Source organism: Pinus tabuliformis, chromosome 2_2 (assembly GCF_031772625.1).
Source record: "Pinus tabuliformis cultivar Carrire ecotype Pingquan chromosome 2_2, CPIR1, whole genome shotgun sequence".
In the NCBI taxonomy this organism is placed as follows: domain Eukaryota; kingdom Viridiplantae; phylum Streptophyta; class Pinopsida; order Pinales; family Pinaceae; genus Pinus; species Pinus tabuliformis.
The window spans coordinates 1,281,787,101-1,281,802,510 of record NC_142300.1 but is presented as its reverse complement, the minus strand read 5'-3'; positions in this window follow the sequence as shown (position 1 = coordinate 1,281,802,510).

Genomic DNA, 15,410 nt, shown 5'->3' with positions numbered 1-15,410 from the left:
AGAGGAGAAACAATTATATGCAAAAAGATCCAAATGTTTCTTTGGAGTCCAGGAGGTGGAATATTTGGGTCATATTGTATCTCATGAAGGAGTTAAGGTAGACCCTAGCAAAATTAAAGCCATTAAGGAATGGAAAATCCCCACATCCATAAAGAATCTGCGAGGATTTCTTGGGTTGACAGGGTATTATCGCAAGTTTGTTAAGAATTATGGGAGAATAGCAGCACCTCTAACAACATTATTGAAGAAAGATTCATTTTCATGGACTCCGAAAGCAACAAAGGCCTTTGAACATATTAAAGAGGCAATGTGCCAAGCACCGGTCTTAGCTACACCAGACTTCACAAAAACCTTTATTGTGGAATGTGATGCTTCAGGAAATGGAATTGGTGCTGTTATAACGCAAGATGAAATACCCATTGCTTTTGAAAGTCGTCCAATCAAGGGAAAGTTTTTAAGCAAAGCTATTTATGAGAAGGAAATGTTGGCAATACTCCATGCACTTAAGAAATGGCGACCCTACCTAATGGGAAGACACTTCAAGGTAAAAACGGATCATGATAGCCTTAAATACTTTTTAGAAAAAAGATTATCCTCTGAAGAGCAACAAAAGTGGGTCACAAAGATGTTGGGTTATGACTTTGAAATCATCTACAAAAAAGGGAAGCAAAATGTGGTGGCAGATGCACTCTCAAGAAAGGATGAGGATGTGGAAGCATTGTTGTGTGCCATTTCTATTATCCAACCAGATTGGATAAATGAAGCAAGGGAGGAATGGAAGAATGACGAAGAAGTGTGGGCACTTATTCGAAAGCTACAACAAGATTCCAGTACTTCTGATACATTTAGCTGGAAAAATGATTCGTTATGGTACAAAGATCGCTTATACCTCTGTAAGAATTCCCAGCTAAAACAAAAGATTCTTATGGAATTGCACACTTCTCCCTTAGGAGGGCACTCAGGATTTGTAAAGGAGGTTGCCCCCTCGAAGAGGCTGAATTCTAAGGCGTTGATCTATCTTTTCTATCTTTTCTTGAGCTGGTTTCATAACAATGCCATATCTCAGCTCATGGAGAAGTCTAAAATGGTAGCCATAAACTATGCTATACCTCCCTTCACAGGAAATATATTTGATAATCTGGTAACTGACCTCATCCTAAGGGTAAGGTATGCTTGTCCTCCTAACGCCATTTTTGTCTTCTATAGGATGTTCATTGTTTTGGAAGAAGGTTTTCTTGGCATACTGTCCAATTGGCTTTTCATCTTTGCTCCAAGGTAATCCAAAGAGGAAGGGTGGTAACTCCACTGATAAATTCTGGGGTGATTTCCATGGAGAGACCTCTCAGAGTAATAGTGGCATGGGTCCTCGAGCAAGGGACTAAAGAAAGGGAAATCTCCTGAGCCACTTCTTCATCAAACCCTCGGGATTTTTCAAAAAATGGCATCCAATTTTCTCTGGTAAAAATGGCTACTACTTCGGGATGTTCATGGATCCTAGCTGAATTTTTAGGCTCCTTCCTCATGAATCCCCTTGTCATTTTTCTTATACCCCCTTTGAACACCCAAAATAGAGATGGAGACAAGAATTTTGAAGGATCAAGAAAACAAAGAAAAACTGTGTTTTTTTAAGAAAATAGGCAGAAATTTTTTTATGGAATTCCTCTTCTCCTACAAGCTCAAATCCTCCTTAAAACTGTATCATTCCTTTCACATATTAATAATCAAGGTGCGTATGCACAAAACCTACCTCCTCAAGCCATAAATCAAGCAAAAATCTCGTGTTTTCTCCTTAAAAACTACTTACTTCCCCTCCTATAGAACTAGCTGTAGGTGCTCCTCTAGAACCTGTTACTGCTCTTGTAGAACACCGATAGTAGGAGGATGGCCGAAAATGATAGAGAACGATGATTTCGAGGCTATGGAGGTGGTATAGAGCTTGCTGCAGCTAAGTGGACAAGGATGAAATGGAAGAAAAGGTGGTGGAGGAGTTTCGAGGAGGAGTACTTATGTCTTCTTTGAGATATTTCTAGTGATGGGTGAGCTGGCAAAAAGGTACGTTGCCATATTTGGACCGTTGGTCCCCACTGCCTTGTCATCAGGACTCTTCTCCGCAATCACTTCCCATCATTACATCGAAGTTTTTATACCGTCCACTACTTTTCCTTTGGATTTTTCTATGAGTTGACTAGGTACACGTGTGGTGACATCTCCGAATGAGCGCAGTCAACTAGATGAGGGTGGCCAGTTAACTGGCCACCTTTTCTCGTTCAACCCTAACCATCTCATTCGATTATGCATATTTTTCAATTACACCAATGCAACAGAGGATGGGGTTAGTCACTTACCTATGAGTCGAATGTATGCGTTGTGAGGCATTTTGGCTCCTTTTGCTGCTGCATGCTTGTATTTCCTTCGCTGCATGCTTGTGTTTCCTTTGCTGCATGTTTTCTACTTTCTGATGTGTGGCTAGTTGTTTTGTGCAGGTATCCTCTGGTTGGATCTGATCTTTAGGTGTTTGCTTCAACCTTCAGATTTGCACCCTCATGCTGTTGATGCTAGATTTTAATGGGACAGTGACTTTTTTTGTCCATATCTCCCAAACGGTAGACTGGATTGACCTGAATTTTTCTGAGCATGTTTCCATCATCATTATGCACCTCCCATAGAAAAAATTTGGTTAATGGATGCACGGATTTCAAGAAAAACTGAAAATGGCTAAAGGTGATGGAGGTTGATTTCTTGGAAACCGTGCATTGGAATTTGCTGAAATTTCTTGGGCATGTTACCATCATCCATATGCATCTCCCCATGAAACAGTTTTTTAAATGGATGCACGGATATTGAGAAAATGCAAAAATGGATAAAGGTGATGGAGGCCAATTTCTTGGTAACCGTGCACTAGAAGTTACTGGAATTGCTTGAGCATGTTACCGTCATCCATATGCAACTCCCCATGAAACAATTTTTTAAATGGATGCACGGTTTTGTTAGGATATTCCGACACATAGGAAATAGTTAAGTACAACTTGGTCTAGTATAGAGTTAGGTAAAGTGTGTTTCTTTACCTTGTACATTTTGTAACTTACAATCCGACGGTCACGATATGTAGTGATCTGACGGTTCATTCTCTCCTCGGTATTACCGACACTTGATCCGTGGCTTGACACCCGATTGGTCCATGATTTCTATTTAAAGCGCATGGAGGGTCATTTGTAGGGTAATCCGTCTATGAGAGAAGCTTATGTAAATTTTCATTCTTTTATTAATAAATTGCCTGAAGTGGCCGCGTTGGCTCAAGCCGTGGACTGTTTCCCTCTTTGAGGGTTTTAACCACGTCAAAAATACTGGTGTATTGATCTGCGATCTGGTTGTGAGCGGTGTCCTTTGGTGTTCTGTCTGAGGAACTTACCCTGTAAATTCCTACATGGTATCAGAGCTATTTGAGGGCCGCGTCCGTTGGTGATCCAAATATGAAGCCGGTAGAACTGCATCCGACTGTTGTTTCCTAGATCTACTGTTTCTGACTACTTTCGGGCCAAGAGGACTGCTCTATTGTGTTGGGAGCATCTGTTCCAGTGAGGAACCCCTTTCGTTTCACGCAAAAAGATTTCCGGTAGCCCTAGCTGCGTCATTTTTAAGATCTGGAGGTATACAGTGTTTATTTGTAGTTTACAGTTATTTTCTCTCTGTTTATTTCGATTTCGGTTTATTTAGCTTTTTTTATTACCGGATCTATACCTTTCATTTATGTGTATGCTCTTTTCCCTGCGACTTTGTGTGATTTGGGCAAATCAGAAACAGAAAGGAAGGATTTTTCTCATGCGTATGCTCTTTTCCCTGCGCCTTAGTGTGATCTCGGAAAATCAGAAACATTGAGGAAAATATTTAGTTTCCGGCTAAAGCTAACTTTGAGCCGCAAGGTTCATCTTTGAAAATATTTAGTTTTTCTGCTAAAGCTAACTTCGAGCCGCAAGGTTCGTTTTTTTTTTGTATGTCCGTGTTGGGTTTTGTGTTTTTGTTTTGTAGGGAAAAAGAGCCTTCTCAAAGCAAGCACGCAACCCAAACCATCAACCCCCCCAACCCCCCCCTCTCTCTCTCTCTCAAATTTTTTGTATAGCTCAATTGGTTCAAAGCTATTTTAAGAGAGTAGAGGTCTTGGGTTCAAATCTCCTTTTTGTGAGGGCGGATTTTTTCATTTCCGCACGTTCCCACACTTCGTCGGCAACTTCATCAATGTTTTTTCAAAAAGCCATAACTTCTTCATCCGGAAGCCGTTTTTAGAACTGTTTTTTTTTAAACAGCCTAATTTTTTGAGATCTATCCATTGGAACACTTAGTTTCAGCATCTTTAGCTTTAGTTTCCAATGAAATAGAAAGTCAATACCAAGTTACCCTTGACAGTACCAACTACTTCCAATGGTTGTCCTACATTGAGGATTTACTTAGAAGTAAAGGTCTCTACAGAATAGCCTCAGGCCAAGAAAAGAAACTGAAGGATGAAGATAAGGCTTCTAAATGGGAAAACAGGCAAGATCAAGCACGTGGATTGATAGTGATGTCTATTTCTCCAGATCTTAGATTCCATATTGCAGAACTTGATACTCCTGATGAAGCAATGAAACAAATCAATAAAGTTTTTGGGATTAAAAATGAACTTAGAGCCCATCAACTTGAAAATGAGTTGCTTACATTAGACCCTAATAATTTTTCTTGCATTGAAGATTTCTTGTCCAAGTTCAAGACCCTTAGATATCTCTTGGAAGGTGTTAAAGTTAAGAAAGAAGATAGTAACCTTATCTATTCCATTCTTACTAAGTTGGTACCAGCCTACTCTGTGTTTGTTTCCACATTCCATTCTACAAGAGAAGCCTTCATTTCTCAAGGAACAGACTACAAGTCCCCTTCCTTTGACTCTTTTTGTGATTCTTTAATAAGAGAACAAGAAAAACTCTTACACCTTGGTCTTCTTCATCTTGGAAACTCTTCTAAGAAAGCGTTAGCCGCCCAGCAGCAACCAAATCCAAAGAATCCTAAGAAGTTGTATCCTAAAAAGAATGGTCCTAAACCAAACAAGGGTCCTAAGCAATTTTAGCCTCAAAATGAAAAATCATTTCAACAAAATGATAAGACAAATAAAAACAAAGGGAAGAAGACTGATAGACATTGCAACTTTTGTAATCGAGATGGCCACTTAGAATCCAAATGCTTTAAGAAGATGGAAGCCTTGGAAGCAGCAATGAAGAAGCAGAACATCCATTTGGAGCAATCTTCAACTTCAACTTCATCTTCAGGAATGGCACTTTCTGCATGTGGTTGTCAATCATCTCGGTCTAGTTATGCATTAAATGTATCTTCTTCTTCTCATTCTCATGAGTGGCTCATTCATTCTGGAGCTTCTTATCACATGGCCAAAAACAAAGCCATGTTTTCTTCTTTAAATGATTGTAACACCAAAAATATATATGTTGGTGATGATAGATCTCTTAGTGTTGTAGGGACTGGAACTGTTCATCTAGACAATGGTCAATTTAATGATGTATTATGCGTTCCAACGTTATCCTGCAACCTTCTATCTGTATATCAGATAACTCATTCAGGTGAAGGTAAAATCGTTGAATTTTCACCTCACGATGTTGTAATCAAGGACCTAAGAGATCCTAAACAGATTTTAGCTACTGGCATTGCTGATGATTCTACAAGGTTGTATAAGTTTCACAACTTTGGGTCATCAAATCTTCCCTTAGTATTTGTTGCTCATAACGATGAAGTGAGCAAACTTTGGCATGAGCGATTTGGTCACTTAAACTATCGCTCCCTTCAGCATCTATGTAAAGAAAATATGGTGACAGGTCTTCCTATGGTATCTTGCAGAGATGGTGTTTGTTCCGGATGTGTACTCGGAAAACATCATCGAGACAGTTTTGAAAAACGTGCCTCTTGGCACGCCTCAGCCCCTTTACAGCTTGTGCATAGTGATTTATGTGGTCCACTTCCAATTGTTTCATTCTATGGCTGCAAGTATTTCTTAACTTTCAATGATGATTTCTCCAGACGCACTTGGGTATACTTCTTAAAACTCAAGAGTGAAGTATTTAACACATTTTTGGCCTTCAAGGCCTTTGTTGAAAAACAATCTGGACATCAAATTCTTAAGCTAAGATCTGATAATGGCGGAGAATATGTTAAAAACACATTCATCAACTTTTGCACTGAGAATGGAATTCAAATGCAACATATTGTTCCATATACTCCACAACAAAATGGTGTAGCTGAAAGGAAGAATCGCACCTTAAAGGAAATGGCTAATTGTATGCTACAATCTAAAGGACTTGGTCTTAGTTTTTGGGTAGAAGCAATTAACTGTGCAAATTACATAATAAATCGCACTCCTACTAAAGCTTTAAAGAATATCACTCCAGAAGAAGCATGGAGCTCAATCAAACCAGATGTCAGTCACTTTTGTGTTTTTGGAAGTGAAGCGTGGGCCCATATTCCAGATGAAAAGCATAAAGCTTTAGAACCTAAGAGTGAAAAATGTACTTTTGTTGGATATTCTGAAGATGTCAAAGGCTATAGACTTATTCCACTTAAGTCCAAAAATGTTATCATTAGAAGAGATGTAAAATTTGATGAAAATATATCGGCCTACGAGCCTAGTCTGGCAGATGTGCCACCTCTCCCTATCTCTTCTACTTTTGAAAACATTTCTTCTTCAGATGATGAAAGTGAGGATGACAATCCTCCCCCACCATCTCAGGATCCTCCTTCAGCTCCTCAGCTTCCAAAATGGGTTCGTGCTACTCGAGATGCAGCAGGTGATCTTGTCGGTGATCCTACAGATCAACGACACACACGTTCTCAATTTGACAGAGCCTCTTCTTTACTGGCTCAAGCTCCAGTAAATTATGATCCTGACACCTTTGCAGAAGCTTCAGGCCATCCAGATTGGGAAGAAACTATGAATGAAGAATATCATTCATTATTGGCAAATGATACATGGGATCTTGTTCCTCTACCAAAGGGACGAAAACTTGTTAGATGCAAATGGGTTTACAGAACCAAGTATGGACCAGATGGGAAAGTTGATAAACATAAAGCTCATCTTGTTGCCAAAGGTTTTTCATAGGTTGAAGGCATTGACTACACTGAAACCTTCTCCCCTGTTGCCAAAATGAACTCTATCCGCCTTGTTCTTTCCCTTGCTGCCTCGTTCAAATGGGAAGTCCATCAAATGGATGTTAAATCTGCCTTCTTGCATGGGGACTTGCATGAAGAAATCTACATGGAACAACCCATTGGCTTCATAAAAATAGACTCCAGCCTTGTATGTCGGCTTAAGAAATCTCTTTATGGTCTCAAGCAAGCTCCTCGAGCTTGGTATGCCAAAATGGATAGCTTTCTTTTAGAATCTGGTTTTTCTAGGTGTCATTCTGACAATACTGTCTACACCAAGAAAGTGGGAAAGTCTCTTATCATTCTTGTTCTTTATGTTGATGATCTTATCCTTACCGGTAGTGATCCCAACCTTATAAACCATGTGAATTCTAGCCTTAAAAGGAAGTTTGAAATGACAGACTTAGGACACTTACATTATTTTCTCGGTCTTCAGGTCTTGCAATCCAAGGAAGGTATTTCCCTTTCCCAATCCAAGTATGCCTGTGATATTCTACGCCATTTTCACATGGAAGACTGTAAGCCAGCCCCTTCTCCCTTTCAGTTTGGAGTCAAACCTTCAGTCACTTGTACTTCTCCTGAAGTTGATGCTACCTTATACCGTCAACTTGTAGGAAAACTTTTGTATCTAACCCATACTCGTCCTAACATTTCCTTTGTTGTTGGCCTTGTTGCTCGGTTTATGAAAAACCCACATGAAAGTCATTGGAAAGCAGCTAAAAGAATACTTCGTTATGTTCGAGGTACAGTTCAGTTTGGGATCCATTACAGTGCCGAAGCAGCTCCTCTATTGGTTGGTTTCACTGATTCCGATTGGGCTGGTGACCCTGATGATCGGAAGTCTACTGCAGGTTATGTGTTCACTCTTGGTTCAGGACCTATTACATGGGCCTGCAAGAAACAAGGTGCCATTTCTCTTTCTTCAGCAGAAGCAGAGTATCGTGGTGCCATAGAAGCTAGTAAGGAATTCTTGTGGCTTCGTCAGATCCTGTCCGAGTTTGGCTTTCAGCAGCAGCATCCGACTACACTTTGGTGTGATAATCAAAGTGCCATTCAGCTATGCAAAGATCCAGTCCAACATCAGCGCAGCAAACACATTGAACTGCACATGCACTTCATCAAAAAGCTCATCCATGACCATGTTATTGAAGTGCAATATTGTTCAACATATGATCAAGTTGCAGACATCTTTACAAAGGCTCTCACAGAGGCGAAGTTCACTAAACTTCGATTTATGGTTGGAGTTCAGGAAGCTGTCACTAAGGGGGGATAGGCTCTAGTGCCTCCTTCCTTCTCCTATTGTGTCATATTTGTAAATCCTTCAATCCTATCCCAAGTTGTTCTTAAGGGGGGATGTTAGGATATTCCGAAACATAGGAAATAGTTAAGTACAACTTGGTCTAGTATAGAGTTAGGTATAGAGTTAGGTAAAGTGTGTTTCTTTACCTTGTACATTTTTTAACTTACAATTCGACGGTCACGATATGTAGTGATCCGACGGTTCACTCTCTCCTCGGTATTACCGACACTTGATCCGTGGCTTGACACCCGATTGGTCCATGATTTCTATTTAAAGAGCATGGAGGGTCATTTGTAGGGTAATTTGTCTATGAGAGAAGCTTATGTAAATTTTCATTCTTTTATTAATAAATTGCCTGAAGTGGCCACGTTGGCTCAGGCCGTGGATTGTTTCCCTCTTTGAGGGTTTTAACCACATCAAAAATACTGGCGTATTGATCTGTGATCTGGTTGTGAGCGGTGTCCTTTGGTGTTTTGTCTGAGGAACTTACCCTGTAAATTCCTACAGGTTTTCAAGTTATGGGAAAAACAAATTTCTGCTCTATGTATTTTTTCATCCTATAGTTTTTTGGATAGCAAGGAAAATGAGCTTGGGGTGTGATGCAGGCTTGAAAATGATGGAAGAGAGGTTTGAAGACTGCAGGAGGATTTATAAATCTTGTATGAAGCTTCCCTGTTTCCCAAACTACCTTTAAAATCCATTTCTAGCTCTCTGTAATTTCTACAGGAGCCTCCTGTAGAAAACACAGTTTTCGAAAAAGGAGCAAAGTGAGGTGAAAAGAATGTCAAGAAGGATGGATAAAGGTGAGGGAAGGTAGGATAGGTGCTATTATTGGTTTCGGAGCTCCCTTGGCACCTGTTGTTGCTTCCTATAGTCCTCCTGCACCTGCAATACAACTGGAAATTCATTTTTCTTTTCCATTTTCTCTATTTTATTTTTGTTTTGAAAACAACAAGGGCACCTCAGAGAGGTTTTCGCCCTAATTGCCTGCCCTGGGCACCTCTGAGGGAGGTTTTCACCCAGGGATCTTATTCTTTTTCCTCTTTTTTCTTTTTTCCAACCCATTGACCACCTCATGGAGGTTTTCAATCAATGAGCAAATCTGAGGCGCCTCCAAGGAGGTTTTCACCTTAGTTTTTTATTTTTTCTCTCTACCCTACCCTACTTGAAAAATAAAATCGTTTTCAAGTATAAGAATACTTCAAATGGAGCCATGTGCACATCGAGATGATAGAAAAAATGATGTGGAGGTTGGAAATGTATGCTTTGACATATATTCAGATTTCAGAGACCAAATGATTTGACTTTGAAGGGATCAAGGATAGTTGAGGAAGAGAGTGATGCTGCAACTTAGTGACTGTCTAGAACCATATCTCAATATAGTTTTGATGTCCTTGGCCCTTCTGCTGATTTAGATCATTATTCATGTCTTCTTCTACCATGACCTTCATATCTTCCTCTTTTTTCTAATTTTTCTCTTGAATACATGGAGGATTTGATGGTAACCATAAGGGAGCTCTCTCGATCTCTGATTTTGATGTCTTCTCTTCATCAAGTGCAGCCCATGGTTCTTTGATCTTCTCTTTTGAATCTTCTTCTACTGGATGTGGTCCTTCAATGATATCAATATAATCTCTTTTTTGCAATACTCTTCCTGAGCTATGGTGAATATCATTGAGCTCAAGAGGAGTTGTTTGAAAGTATTGTACCTCAGCATTGTAATTGGGTTGAGCTACTTCAATGTGCGGGTTTGGAAATGGTGGTATGGGTAGTTGAGTGGGAGTGTATATTTGAGATGGATGTGGATGGGGTTGTGGTTGGGTAGGTGGTGGAGGCAGAAGAGCGGGAAGAGAGATGTATTGGGGCCTCCACCCCTGATGAGATGCATTCCACTGAAGTTGCGGCTGAACATAGGGTTGAAATGAATGGGTGGCTGGTTGGGCATGATATGGAGATGTGAATGACCAAGGAGGAGGTGTGGACTAGGAAGGATGAGCAAGGGGGCCCCAAGAAGGTATGGATGTGACTTGGTTGGGGTTGTAGTATGCCTGAGATGTCCCTTGCATCCCCCGCTGGTATGGTCTAGGTCCATGTGGCCCTCTTTGGTTTATGTAATAGATCTGTTCAATAACTCCTGTAGCCCCTTGGTATACATATTTAAGTCCAGGCAAGGAAGGGCACTTATCTATAGAATGATCTTGTTCGCATACTGAACAAACCCTTATAGAGTTCAATGGGAATCCATTCCTAGGATGCCTCCTGGTGCATCTAGGGAAAAAAATGGCCAAAGCTCTCTCTGCTTCCTCTTGTTTCCTTTTGAGATGTAAGGCATCCATTTTCATGGCAAGAATCTGCAGCATCTCACTCTTGAGGTATTCCAACATGCTTCCAATTTCACCTTTAATGGATGAATTGGAAGAAAAGGTACTGCTCCCAACATTTATGTTTTCAGCCATTAGCTCCAGAGGAATGTTTTATTCTTCTTCTTCCCCTATAGGTTTTTCAAATATGTCTAGCTGTTACCTAAGGGATTTTCTTGATTGTAGCCACCGAAGAAGAGAGAAGGTTGGTTGTGTGAAGTAGTGGGGACGTTGGGCAAACATTTTTCCGAATTATCTCTATTCCTACGAGGCATGAAAGGAAATCTTTTTGGTTGGTTTTTTTTTCACTGCTTGTACCTGCAAAATTGAAATTGATTGAAAAAACAAATTTCAACTAACTGAAATTAACTTGCTGAAGTGAAATTGCAGAACTGAAAAGGAAAGAAAATGAAACGCAGAACTGAAAGCAAAGAAATGACTAATCTACTTTTGCTTAAATGAAGTTGCTGAAATGAAATTACAAAATTGAAAATGAAAGCAAACTGAAATGCAAATTGAAAGCAAGGAAACAACTACTCTACTTTTGCTGAATGGGAAATTACAGAATTGAAAATGAAAGTAGGGAAATGCGGAAACTAAAAGCAAGGAAACAACTACTCTACTTTTGCTGAAATAAACTACTTAGCAGAATGTTGCGATAGAGAATAGAAGAAAGCAGTAATCACAAAATACTTTGACGCTTCCCCAGCAATGATGCCAAAAAGTGGTGAGCACCAGTATTGTAGCAATAATGTTGCAACTCCTAGGCTTCCTACTTTACTTTTATCAACCCAGTAGTTCGTAACAAACTTGGAAGCGACGGTGCTGTATGCATAAGTACTAGTTCTTACTACAGGCTGTCACTTGGTCAGCTGGCACAAGATCACTAGGAGCTCAAGCCAACTTTTATGAATTCTAGAAGAAGAATTATATGTGATGAAAGAAGGGAAAGCCTACTCTACAGAGGCTACTCTACTTGCAGAAAGAGAAAGAAGACTGAAATGTGAAGTAAACTTAGTAAACCCTACTTAACCAACTAATCCTACTTTTGCAAAAAGAGAGATGAAAAACCATGAAATGAATGCCATTACCTACTCAAGGAGTAAACAACATATACTCAAGCTATTTCTAGAAGCAAATGAGCAAAAAACATCTTTTTGGATTTTTATATATTTTTAGGTGAAGTTGTCTTACATGTAATTTATTTGTTTGTGTGTGTAGCAGCGATTAGGTGGAAATGGAGGATGAATTTGGAATTTGTAGAGGTGTAGGAAGGTGTGGATGGGTCCTAGGAGGTCTCAGGTGCCATTCTGGAGGCTTTTCCTGCAATTGGACTTCAAAAAGACACCTACAGGAAAATCTACAGGAGGCTGTAGGGGATCTACAAGAGGTATACAGGAGGATGCCGAGAGCTGTTTTAGAGGTTTTGAAGGTGGGGAAATGCATGGAAAGGGTATATGATGGCTAGGAGGATGTGTTAAGGTGTCTAGGGTTCATCAAGAAGGATTAGGGAAGAGAAATATGGTTGGACTTCTTCAAAGAAAGAGAGAAAAGTTTATGAGAAAAGTGCAGAAAATTAAGGCAAAGTTGTGAGGGACTTTGGATGACCCGTGGATCATAGATCAAAGAGAGATGGTGATGGCTGATTGGCTGACTTATTGTGAGCAGATATGTACTGCAAGAGAAGTGATAATCAAACATTGAGATTAAGCAAGTAAAGAAACTAGCTACACCAAGAAAACAGAACTTTGCATCAAGCTCGTCTAAATTCTTATCTAGGAATGTAAATGCTAAACAATTCTATATGGAAAGAAAGCATGGAAGGAAATTTATTGCAAAGACAGAAATGAGCATAGCGAAATAGATCTACAGCAAAATCATTAACCTTCTAACAAACTACAACACTAGAAATCCTATGGAGAAGGAAAATTTGTGTTTTTGTGGCAGCAAGAGGGTATTGGCCTCAGTTCATGGTCCCAAAGGGAGGAAAGGAGGCCAAGGCTCTGTTGATGGCCTTTTTGTATCGTTTTTCTATCACTGTTCAACCTGCTACAGAAAATTGAAATGAAAACAACCTTTTAAATCACCAAAAGCAACCTATTCTTAACCAAGAAAGAAATTTATCTAACAGCAACTAATTTATAAACTGAAACAAAACATATAAATACAAAACAAGAGGTGCTTGGATGCTTGGATTGGGCTGTAACCCAAGATCTTAAGCCCTATGAGGTGACTCAGTGCTAGCTCAAAAACAATCTCATCTTCATTATCAAAATAATAATAAGATTACATGAAACTGTCCACAAAAGTAAGCTCGAAGTTGCGCAGAGCAAAACTTCAACAAGAGTTCGAAAAGTTGACTAACATTCAACAACCTAATGAGGCCCTAGGCCTTTCTACTTATACAACTGGAGCTCCCAATAGATCTATTAAAATCAGGGAGGCTTGGCTCCCAAAACTTGAGATAGACAGCGGTTATCCTCCACTTGCTCGGCTGCCTCTTTGGTGCATTGATGTGGCTGCTTGTGCTCCAAGCTTTCTGAAGGAGAATAAGTATGGAGTCATAAATGAGGGGGACACCCTCCTGTAAATCCTCTCCCTTGTCTTCTTCAAATATTTGCTGCCAAATGTTCATTAAATATTTGACTTTGTCTCCAAAATTGACCAAAAATTTGCATTAAGCACACATTAGACTCCATGGTATAATGACCAACGCAACTCACTCTATTAGCATAAATATAATCAAAAACATGCAATAAACTAATGAGAATGGTGGATTAAGATAATTTAGGAGGCAAAATGAGCCCATATAATTACCCATTTATGGGGCTCATCAAACTCCCTTGACCGGTAATGGCAGGATACATGGTAAAGTCTAGAGATCTAGACAGACAAATTCCTCATGGTTTAGGTGGAGAAATCCGAGGGCATCCATTCTTGTTTAGGACCAAGTGATTTGGTGCGATTGTGATAAATAATGGTTGTAATGATCAGGGTTTCAGGCCTAGCAATCCCTTAGTGGATATACGGTAAAGCCTAAGGAAGCTCTGGTTGGTTTTTTTGTGAGTCCCACATTCATGCTTGGAATGTGACATAGGAGTGATTGGCTTAAAGAAATATATCGTTCAGCCCAATCTATGGTCAAGCAGTTTGTGGAAGCCCCTTGCTTGGTTGTCTTATGCATTCATTAATAATAGATCTTTCTCCTTTGGTATTTCATGTGTAAATGTACTTGTTCATATGTGGTTTTCATGGTTGTTCCACCATTGTATTTATGTTAGTTATAAGTATGGTTTATGAAAAACTTTGATTATGGCTCTCATCATGTTTTGATTAGTATATGAAATGTGAATGATTATGTGACCTAATAGATGATAATACAACTATTGTGATAATTCATCAATGCTCCCTACGAATCTCAGATAAGTATGAGACCCCTATGCTTAGATATGTTGTTATGACCTATAGATTACATATTTGTGACATGTTTGAAAAAATATATGTCATGGATAGTAGGGGTCCAGTCAAGTCCTTATACCAATGTTGCATTAGTAGCCTTATTTCATTGTTATTTATCATTTCTGAAAGTTTCATGAAGTTTTGGGTAGGGGCCTAAGACCTAGCCCTGAAAAAGTGGCACAAAATATAGGGTTGTTGGCACATAACTGCTTGAAAAAGGCCATAGTAGTTGGCATGCCTTGCTGTGAGAGTGATTGGAGGGTCTCAGCCACATGCATGGCTTTTCATGGGAGTGGCTGAGGGTTCAAATCAGCAAAATAACAAGTTGTCTTAGGGGTTAAGCACTTGGTCGGGTTGACTGCCTCCTGAAGGGTCTGTAGCTCCTAAGGAAGTTAAAATTGGTTTTTTTTTGTTGGTTCCACTCCCTTAACTTTACATGGGGAGTTGAATAACATCATAGTATCCTCTCTCACATTTTTACCCCAATGGACCAATTAGCTAGAGTAAATGTGGGAAGAGGGTGTTATAGAGGGGTATCAGAGCATGGTTTTATTGTCCTTGGGTGATGTTTGGTTTCAGTTCTCCTTGGATGAATGTGTTTTCATGTGCACATATCAGTTGCATATGTGTCCTTATGCTTGTGTTCTATGTGCTCATTGTGTATGCATGGTGGTGGTCGTTGTTTTCATTGTGACGTCATGCAGAAGTCAATAGTGTTGTTGTCGGAATGTGTTTGTCATGAATGCATGTCATTGTTTATATGTATTATGTATGCATGTGTGTCGTACATATGTTGTTATGCATGCATTGTGTCTAGTTGGTGTGTAGTGGTGGCATCATGCATGGTAACTAGATGATGATTGAGATGATGTCTATATATTGTGATGATTATGATTATACATGTATTGCACTAATCTAGTTGATCTTGTAGATGAGATATCCTCCCCTGAACTAAACTGAGGTATGTTGGTTTGTTTATGATTTGGTTTAGTTGACATGATATACCTTGTAGGAAGAGAAGATCAAATATGACTAGCAATATGGTATACTAAAGCTCACAAGATTCTCTCTATAGATCATATGATCATCAAGGTGAGGGATATTCTCCCGACATAGAA